The sequence below is a fragment of the Sinocyclocheilus anshuiensis genome, unplaced genomic scaffold (genome assembly GCF_001515605.1).
Source record: "Sinocyclocheilus anshuiensis isolate Anshui unplaced genomic scaffold, SAMN03320099.WGS_v1.1 scaffold2460, whole genome shotgun sequence".
Lineage (NCBI taxonomy): Eukaryota > Metazoa > Chordata > Actinopteri > Cypriniformes > Cyprinidae > Sinocyclocheilus > Sinocyclocheilus anshuiensis.
Genome location: NW_015547746.1, coordinates 154,705 through 164,844, shown reverse-complemented (window position 1 = coordinate 164,844; position 10,140 = coordinate 154,705).

The window sequence follows — 10,140 nt, the reverse complement described above, 5'->3', positions numbered from 1 at the left end:
AACCAAACTATGTTACAGACTTTTCATTAAGACCCTAAAGAATCATATCAACTTGTAGAAAATGGGCTTCGGATGACCCCTTTAAGAATCTGTACAACTGCAGCAGCGGAGGATTATTATTCTGCTGCGTGATATTATTATTATTACATTATATTAAGTTATTTTTATTTGAACAATTATATTTTTTTATTAATATTATTATTAATTAAACAATTATTATCAAACAATTATATTCATTTAGTAACATATATTTTAGTGTAGGATATAGGATAATTCATTATCTTCTTGTCGATCCACAGGTTCACATTTACAACTGTTTTTGGCTTTGGTCTAAACAAAGAGCAGAAGGGCTCTTTGAAAAATGCAAATTCATTCTCTGCCAGCAGGTGACGCATTTCGTCAGGAGTATAGCCGTTTCCCCGGTAACCACGGTAAACAAAGCCGTGCAGCACCTGACTTTGAAACTTGCAGTGCTCATATTTAAAGGGTTAGTTCACACAAAAATGTAAATTCTGTCGTTAATTACTCACCCTCGTGTCGTTCCAAACCCATAAAACCTTCGTTCATCTTCGGAACACAAAACGGTACTCCCTGCGCAGATATCAATAGTGTCACTGGGCTGTAGGTTGCCAAGTTGAGGGGACAAATGGGTTGAAATTTGTAGGCTTCGATCGTGTGAGAAAGATGCGTTTCATACAAGATCTGGCAACTGAGCAACCTTGGAATTTGTTGACGTGATTATTCATTTAATGAGGTTTGGCCCATACAAATTACAGGAGTTTTACCGGAAGCGAATGTAACAAACATAAAATATGCTCAGTGGGATTTTTTTTTATAGAAAGATTAAAAATACGTGAGAAATACGGGAAAATATTTAAACGGGATGATAGTGGGATAGAATGGTAAAATATGGGAAGAATCCCGGGGAAAACGGGAGGGTTCACAGTGTGCCATTGGTAACAAACATGCTGACTATTGTCACGCCCCTGGACTCTATCTGTGTGTTTTTCCCCCTCCATGTGCCTGCCCTGACCTAGTTTTCCCATGTGTTTGATTGTTTATTGCTCCCAGGTGTGTCTCGTCATCCCCTCATCATGTCATGTGTATTTAAAGTGTTTCCTGTTGAGAGTTTGGTTGTCTGGTATTGAATGTTCGCCTTTCCCCGCTACATGTGTGTTCCTGGTTCCATTGATTTTTAAAGTCTGTTTGTTTGAAGTCTACTCCACTTCTCCTCATTCCTCGCTCCGTGCTCGTGTCGTTCCAAACCCATAAAACCTTCGTTCATCTTCGGAACACAAATTAAGATATTTTTGATGAAATTGGAGAGCACTCTGACACTCCATAGACAGCAACGCAACTGTAAATGTTCCCAGGTCCAGAAACGTAGTAAGGACATCGGTGTGTTTTTCCCCCTCCATGTGCCTGCCCTGACCTAGTTTTCCCATGTGTTTGATTGTTTATTGCTCCCAGGTGTGTCTCGTCAAATGTATTTAAGTTCGAGTCTGTGCTGTCTGTCTTTGTCCGAGATCGAACGTCGATCCCCATTCCTACGTGTGTGTTTCTTGGTTCTATTGTGTTAATAAAGACTGTTCATGGTGAATTCTCCTACGTCTCCTTTGCTTCATGCTCCGACACAGTAGGCAACATCGTGACAAAATACCGGACCTAAACAGTGTTATTTGCGTGTTTCTCCCCGTTTTTGTTTCCCGTTGTTTCCCCATGGATCCCCTCGCCCGCCCTGAGTACCTCCACCACCTACCCGGACGACGCGCTTCCTTTGTATAGTGGATACTGGAGAAAACCGTCTATTCCGAGGAGGATCTCGCCAGTTCCCACTCTCGACCCAGAGCCCAGCCCACCATCTCCCCGCTGCGTGGAGCATCAGCCCGAACCCACCGCGACCGACAAGCCATCGCCACACGGAGCGACAGTGCTGAGGATCGCCGCAGAGCCGGAGCTGCTGGTTATGTCAGACCAGGTGCGAGAGCCGGCAACACGGAGATGAGGGAGAATGCCGCGGACAATGAGAGCGCGGAGAGGAGCTCCGCCTCCGACCGTGGCTGAGGGTGAACTGATTATAGATCTGGGACTGCTGGACTTAAAGTGGGAGTCTGTTGATGGGGACCTCATAGACTGGGATACTGATCTGGCCCCTTTCCTCCCTCCAGCTGCGGAGCCCACTGTCACTTCCGTTCCTGAGTTCACCCCTGAAAGCCCAGAGGCTCACAAATGCCCGCCCTCCCACCAGCTCCTGCCTCCTCCTCTGCTGTCGTCTGGCAGCCCCTCTGCTCGCCCTCAGCCCACCATCAGCACGGTGCGAGCTCCGTGGGATTGCCATCCTCCAGCGTCGCCATGGCTGGAGTATCCCTTGACTCCGCCTCCAGCCTCTAAGCCCCGGACTCCGCCTCAGCCCGTTGACCCGTCGACTCCACCATGGCTCCTAGCTCCCTCCTCTCCGCTGTGGCCCATCTGTCCACTGGCTCTGCCGGGCTCCCTTGTCCCTCCGGCTCCGCCTTGGTCTGTCGTCAACTATCTCTGTGCCTCGGGACTCCGCTCCTCCAGCTGTGCCTCATCCCTCCGGCTCCGTCAGGCTCCTCCATCCCTTTGGCTTCTCCTCAGTCCTCTGTTGCTCCGGTTCCACCGTGGCCACCTGGATCCCCACCTCGGTGGCTCCGCCTTGGACCTCCGGATCCTCCCCGTTACCCTGGCTCATCGGCTCTCCGTCTCCGCCACCTGCTCCGCCGCCGTTGGTCGGCCCCCTAGAGTCGTCGGCCCTTCCTCCTCCATGGCTCCTCCGTGGGTCACCGTCATGGCTGTGGCCTGGGTCCTGCTTGGCTCCTCTTGCCCCAAGTCCCTCCTGTCTCCTCCCTCCTTCGTCACCCTCATGGACTGTTTTCCGGCCCCTTCCCGGGTGTCCGTCCTCCTCCCGAGCCTCCTCCCAAGTTCCCCCTCCATGTGCCTGCCCTGACCTAGTTTTCCCATGTGTTTGATTGTTTATTGCTCCCAGGTGTGTCTCGTCAAATGTATCGAACGTCAATCCCCGTTCCTACGTGTGTGTTTCTTGGTTCTATTGTGTTAATAAAGACTGTTCATGGTGAATTTTCCTACGTCTCCTTCGCTCCTCGCTCTGACAGAGTAGGCAACATCGTGACAACTATGACCCCAAGAACACCTTCCCTACAGTCAAGCATGTCGGTGGAAACTGCTAATAATATTAATTCAAAGGCTAAACAATATTATTTTTCTTGCCCCATTGACAGATATTTTTGCTTGTTTTAAGATAATTTTGATATTGTTTTAGAATACAAGACATAATATCTTAAGTAATTTTGCTAGTAAAGTAAGTTCATCTTGAATCAAGAATTTTTAGATACAGTATTATTACCAGTTGGCTTTTCAGACGACAGATTATTTTCTTCTGCTCGCATCACATGCTGCATAGGCTTTTATCTTTAACTTCTGAAGTAGGGCTGGGCAGATTCTCAAAAGCCGCGAATCGATTTTTTCCATTATTTATTTCAGCAAACATTTAACACGAGATCTGATTAATGTGAATCTTATCATTAGTCTTCTCCACTAGGTGTCACCCTCTTATTTACCTTGCGCGATGTTACAACAGAAAGCCTGTCAATCATTCAGTGCTTATCATGGCGGAGATACTGTTGACAATAATACTACAAATCTGCGGAAGCATTTGACATCAAGCATAAGGCACCATGATTTCCGCAATGAATGAATGGCGGATGGCGCGACGCACTGTTTTGTTTACTACACACATACGAAAGCGCGGATGATGCTCACGGTGTTTTCAGCTTCTGCCGTCTCACTATATGACGATATGAACACATGAATATCATCTCCAGCTGCTCTGAGAGTCACTTCATTAGCATTTTACTGTTTAATTTGAGAAAAATACCGTCATATCAAATACACAGCAGCTGCAAGTTCTTCACGGCAACCCGTCAAAATAAAAGTTTGGTTTAACATGAAGAAACTCGTGTCAGAAATATATTACTTATATATTTATATATATTTATATAATATAAATAAATCCATTAGGATTTTTCCGTAGGCTTTTGGATTATCGCAAAAAATAAGCTCTGTGTTCAACCAACGTTTTGTAAGATAATCTTCACAAAAAATATAACTTTTATGAATTTTGAAGCCTAAATAAAAGTGCCAGAACTTAAAAGCTAAACTTAGGCTATAAACGAACTACAGAACCACGGTCGCTCGCCTTCAACGTCACCACCACCTGCTTCCGACAACTTTTTCAAACTTATTTTTAACACGTTCAGTGAAAAGGATTTATTCTGTATATGAATTTCTATCCATGCTACATGAACCTTTTCATATAAACTGGAATAAATACAAAACTATAGCCAAACTAAAACTGAAATGAGACATTAGTAATAAATAGTATCAGAATCAGAATCAGAAGAGCTTTATTACCAGGGTGGTAGGTGAATGTGTGAAGTGCAGATCAGAGCGGATGGGGGGTGGTAGACGATCCTTTTCAAATCTGCAGTAAAACACATTCAGATCGTCAGCCAGTTGTTGATTCTCCGCAAGCTGTGGGGGTGGTGTCTTGTACATGGTGATGTTCCTCAGACCAGTCCATACTGACGCTGGATCGTTTGCTGAAAGCTCTTTTCTCAGCTTTTCTGAGTAGTTTTTTTTAGCCACTCTGATCTCCTTTGTTAGTCTGTTCCTGGCCTGGTTATACAAGATTTTATCCCCACTTCTGTAAGCATCCTCTTTGGCGTGACGAAACTGTTATAGTGAGTAAATTAAATGATCATAACTAAAAGACATATGAAAGCACGTATTTCTGTACATTTCGAAATAAGGTGCATTAAAAGTCAATAAATCCTTGATTAATATGAATATCTGAATTAAAAACGTGTCTATACGTACTGTTCAATAAAATTCTAGTGCATTTAATCTATTAAATAACAGCAAAGTGAGCGAGTTTTTGGATATGGTAAGATTAAATTTATTTTAGTCAATAGAGAACCACATTTCAGCTATCGTTTTGTTAGAGTGGATACACAACATTTTATTTTATCCTTGCTTCTAAACAATCCTCAATCTATATGCTTTCTAACAGCCTCATGTGGCTGTAAACATTTAATTTTAACGTGGCTTTAAGCACTATGCATCTATGAAAGCGATAAAATGAGCATCTTCCATCCGAAGACTTGTGATACATTTCGGGGCAAAGCAAAAAAACATTGTCGAACAACAATATAAAATGTGAGAAACTATTAATTGGTTTTTCTACTATTAATTGTACTATAAATTATACTACAATTGGAAAATACTGTAAATTGATAAACTGTTCGGCGTGATGACATTTAATGTCTCTGACAGTGCCTGTAGTCCCATTTAGCAACTTGTTAGCAACCGTCTTTTTTAAGAAACGTAATAGTTTCAAAAAAATCACGAGTGGGTTGTAATTGGTGTGTTTTATGTCGCAGAATAAAACGCACTGCTTGCATCCTTTGCATACGGTTGCCGTGATTAAACCAAGTAAGACATGTTCCTGGATCAACATTACTGTCCAAAAATATATACTTAACCCAATCCCTACCCCTAAACCTACCCATAATTTATCCCTAAAATCAGTGGGAAATGATAGCTGATTAACAAGGGTGTAGAAGCATCTAACTCTGATCGTAAGCCTAAAACAGATATTTCCTAAAAAGTTATCCCTCAGTTCTGATTGGTTGATTGGAATGTTGTTGCAGGAACATGTTGTACTTAGTGAAATCACATTCACCAAAACTACAGTGATTCAGTGCTTTAGTCAGTCTTGATGACTGCAGCGTGACACACAGAACCATCTCAATCAAGAACCTGATGAAGAGTCACTCAGTCTCTGATCTTCACTTCTGAGTTTCCTAAAGGCGTAACTGGATATTGCAACTTCATTAAAATCATATAACGTAACTTTATATTTTTATTTATTTAGTTTTTCTGATTGATGTACTTCTAGAGGTCGAGTTTTTTAAACTTATTGCATCTTGTATTTATTAACTGACCTGTTCAGTCTTAAGGGAAGATGAGAAGTTGTCATATTTTTTGCAAATGAAAGAAACTAAAAAGGCAATAATGATCCATAATTATTTATACTGCAAAAACTTTAAACAAAATTTAAAATTAATATAAAAGAATGTTACCACTGAAATAAATTGAACAGGCCATATTATCACATGCAATCCTTATAGAAGACAGATTTGTTAACTTTCAGTGTACATCTGTTATTCATGAAAATTATGTTTGTAAATCAAATTCCAATAAAATAAATCTGATAGCTTTCTAGATAACTTACATTTACATTTAGTCATTTAGCAGACGCTTTTATCCAAAGTGACTTAAAAATGAGGACAATAGAAGCAATCAAAATCAACAAAAGAGCAATGATACGCAAGTGCTATAACAAGTCTCAGTTAGCTTAACGCAGTACACGTAGCAAGGTTTTTTTTAATTAAATAAATGTAAAGAAAACCGATAGAAAAAAAAAGAATAGAGCAAGCTAGTGTTATAGGCCTTTTTACTTTTGTTAATTGTATAATAAATAAAAAGAAAAGAAATAGAATAGAATAGAAAAAGAATAGAGAAGCTAGTGTTAGTTTTTTTCTTTTAGAAAACAAGCAGTTAGTAAATGAATAGAGTGCAAGTCTAAAAGGGGCAAGTTTTTTAAAGAATAGAATTAGAATAGAGAGTGCTTATTATGGCACAATAAAGCGACGTTGAATGCAGAATGCAAACTTATATTCTACATTTTCAAGATATCTTTTTTAAAATAAGTCCAAAAACACTTAACTCGTGGCACGGAATTTTTTTAATGCAACTTAAAGAAGATCAAAGTTGCGTATTATAAGTCTCGTCACAGATTGCAACATGCTGTGTTTCTGGTGAGGTGTGTTTGAATGAGAAATGCACACCTTCACCAAGTGGATCAGGGTAATAATCTGGACAATATTTGCGATTAACAATTTAAATTCTGCTCTCCACCACATACAAAACTAGCATTGCATCAGAGAGGACTGCGACTGCAACGCATCTTCATTTGGTCTACTTTTGGTACTTTTGACATTTTTGCAGTAAATAAATGATTGTGATTGCACTTGTCTGTCTGTCTGTCTGTCTGTCATGTTTTTCTTTATACTGTACATATGTTTAAGAAATGGTTATTGTTAGATTTAGAGGTTACTAAAATAGTAATTTCTCTGCATGTTTTGGTCTATTATGTTTTATATCTTTTTATATTCACAATAAAATGGTTATGTTTAGGTTTGGGGGTCGGTTAAGGGGTCTAAAAATGTAAATCATTAATCGATAAAATGGTAAAAATTAATTGATACATATCTATATGATATGGTGTAATATGTGAAAATCGTATGTTTCAGCATTAATCAAAACATTCAAAAATGTATGTTTTATAACCAATGAGACCAGGCTGGGAATGCAGCATTAAAGCGAAACCTGTTGCAGTTTAATTCACTGATTTAATTCACGTTTTGTAATCGATTAACAGCACTACTGTCAATTGGATGTCTGTTGCTTTGTGCCATTAAACTTGTTTTTGTCTCTTTTCCTCTCAGGCCTGATGGAGCTGAAAGAGGAGAGTCAAGAACTGAATGAAACAGAAGAGAAAGATCAAAATGAGAAACAGAATGATTTCAAACCTGGAGAAAAATCAATTGGTTGCTCACAGAATGAAAAGAATTCAACACCAAAAAAATCTCAAAAAACGCAAAGTACAACCCTCAATTCCCAGATGAGAATTCACACTGGAGAGAGACCTTTCACTTGCCAACAGTGTGGAGAAATTTTCAATCGAAAAGAAAGCCTTAAAGTCCACAAGAAAATTCACATTGAAAATAAACAGTTCATATGCTCTCAGTGTGGAAAGATTTTTACACGGGAAAGTCACCTTAATATCCACATGAGAAATCATACTGGAGAGAGACCGTACACCTGCAAACTGTGTGGGAAGAGTTTCACACAAAATGGACATCTTAAGACTCACATGAATGTACACACTGGAGAGAGACCATACACATGTATTCAGTGTGGAAAGTATTTTACACAGAAAAAAAACCTTAAAGTCCACATGAGAATTCACACTGGAGAGAAGCCTTACACCTGCAAACTGTGTGAGAAGAGTTTCATACGAAGTGGAGGTCTTAAGTGTCACATGAGATGTCATACTGGATTTGAATCATCAGTGGCAAATCCTTTAAATATGAAAACGTACTTACAGGCTATGAGTCAGAAGCGCCAGACTGTCCTTGCAAAGTTGGAACTACCCCACTTTATAGAAACAGACACCTACCTGAATGTCAGTGGAGACCATGTGAACTAGATGCGCCCCAGAGACAGATCCCCTCCAAAGACCTTGTCAACTTGATGACCATCAGCACAAGACCATGGGAACCAGATGATTCCTCTGCACAATCTGGCCTGCGTTGCAAGCTGGAATTAAACAGAGCTGGTTTCGTCTGGCCAGGGGAGAACTGGACCCTGACTGAGCCTGGTTTCTCCCAAGGTTTTTTTCTCCATTTCTGTCACAGATGGAGTTTTGGTTCCTTGCCACTGTCGCCTTTGGCTTGCTTTTTTGGGGGTGCTTGAATGATTGCACAGACTCTATTGCAGTGCTTGAAGTGGAAAAAAAGAAGTGCCGGTACTTTCGTTATAATGTACTGATTCAAATTGGTAATTAATTATTATTCTACTTCTCCTGACATGCTCTTGCACCTCAATTTGGCAGAAAACAGCGCCCAAACATCCTCACATTATATTATTTCTTTGATAAACCCATGTTTGCGTCAACTTCTTTAGAAAGATGGAGAATTTTCAATGTTTTTCTATTGTGTTATACGTGTATGCTTTTGGAATTAAATGGACCGAGTTGTTTTATGCATTTTTGTGATTACAAATAAATGGAGCAGCTGTGACTGAACAAGTATATTTTCTCATTTTATGTAAAATTATTAAAAATATTAGTTGGATTTAACATCACTAATGCACACTTCTGACACAAAGTAATAAATTACTGTCACTGTAACGTTTTTAATCGTAAATCATTGGTAAAATATCGATGCTGGAGACTTTTTAAATCTTTATAAGGACGAAACGTCCGCTTCTGTCAAGTTCGTTTTGCAATAGTTTTTATTCGCTCGCTGGTGAAATGATGTTGTGTGCCATTTGCTTCAGAGAGGCGTGTTAAGGGCGGGCTTTTAGAGTAGCGCTGGTCCGACAGTGGAAACGAAGCATTGGCTCGTTGTTAGCCCCGGCCCACAAAAGCGACAACCGCTGCGGTAGACCGACTCCGCTTGATTTGTCGAGATGAGAGGTGACCCCTCCTGGTAGTGTGATTTATATACTGTTATTCCACCAGACACTGGCGCTTTACCTCTGAGTACCGGCAACATGTCAGAAGTTCCAGTACGCACGAAAAAGTGCCAGTACGCTAAAGACTAAAATACAGAAGTGCCTGTGCATACCTGCCCACTTCAAGCACGGCTCTATTGGAAGAGAGCTGAACTGGATAACACCACTGAATCATCAATGAACTGACTTTAGCTGGAAAATGACTCTTTGTTATTTTTCTCTTTCACTATTCACAAACTATTTATGTTGACACTGTAAAACTGCTTTGACACAGTCAGGATTGTATAAAGTGCTATACAAATAAAGGTGACCTGACTTGACTATTATACACACACAAATTAACTGGTGTGGCTGTAACAGTATGGCAAATTTGAGCCAGAAGACTCAAATAAGGGGTTGAAATCAGATTGATTAACCTATGATAAAGCATTCCTGTTCATTTTTGTTAAAATTGGATGTTATGTATAACAATGTCTTTCTCTGTGTTCAGGATTGAATGTAGTAAAATGAATGCAAAACCAACATAAAAAAAAATAAATCAAACCTTTACAAAAATATGTCTTTGAGAATGTCTAAATATACATTAAAAAGTATACTTTAACTCCGATACATTTCCCCGAAGCATATTGTAACCAGTAGTGCTTATAGTGTGCAATAGATATTTTAGTTCCTCTGTGTATCAATCAATATAAATGACAGATTACACAGTAACAGGCCAGATCACCAGGTTCGCTACAG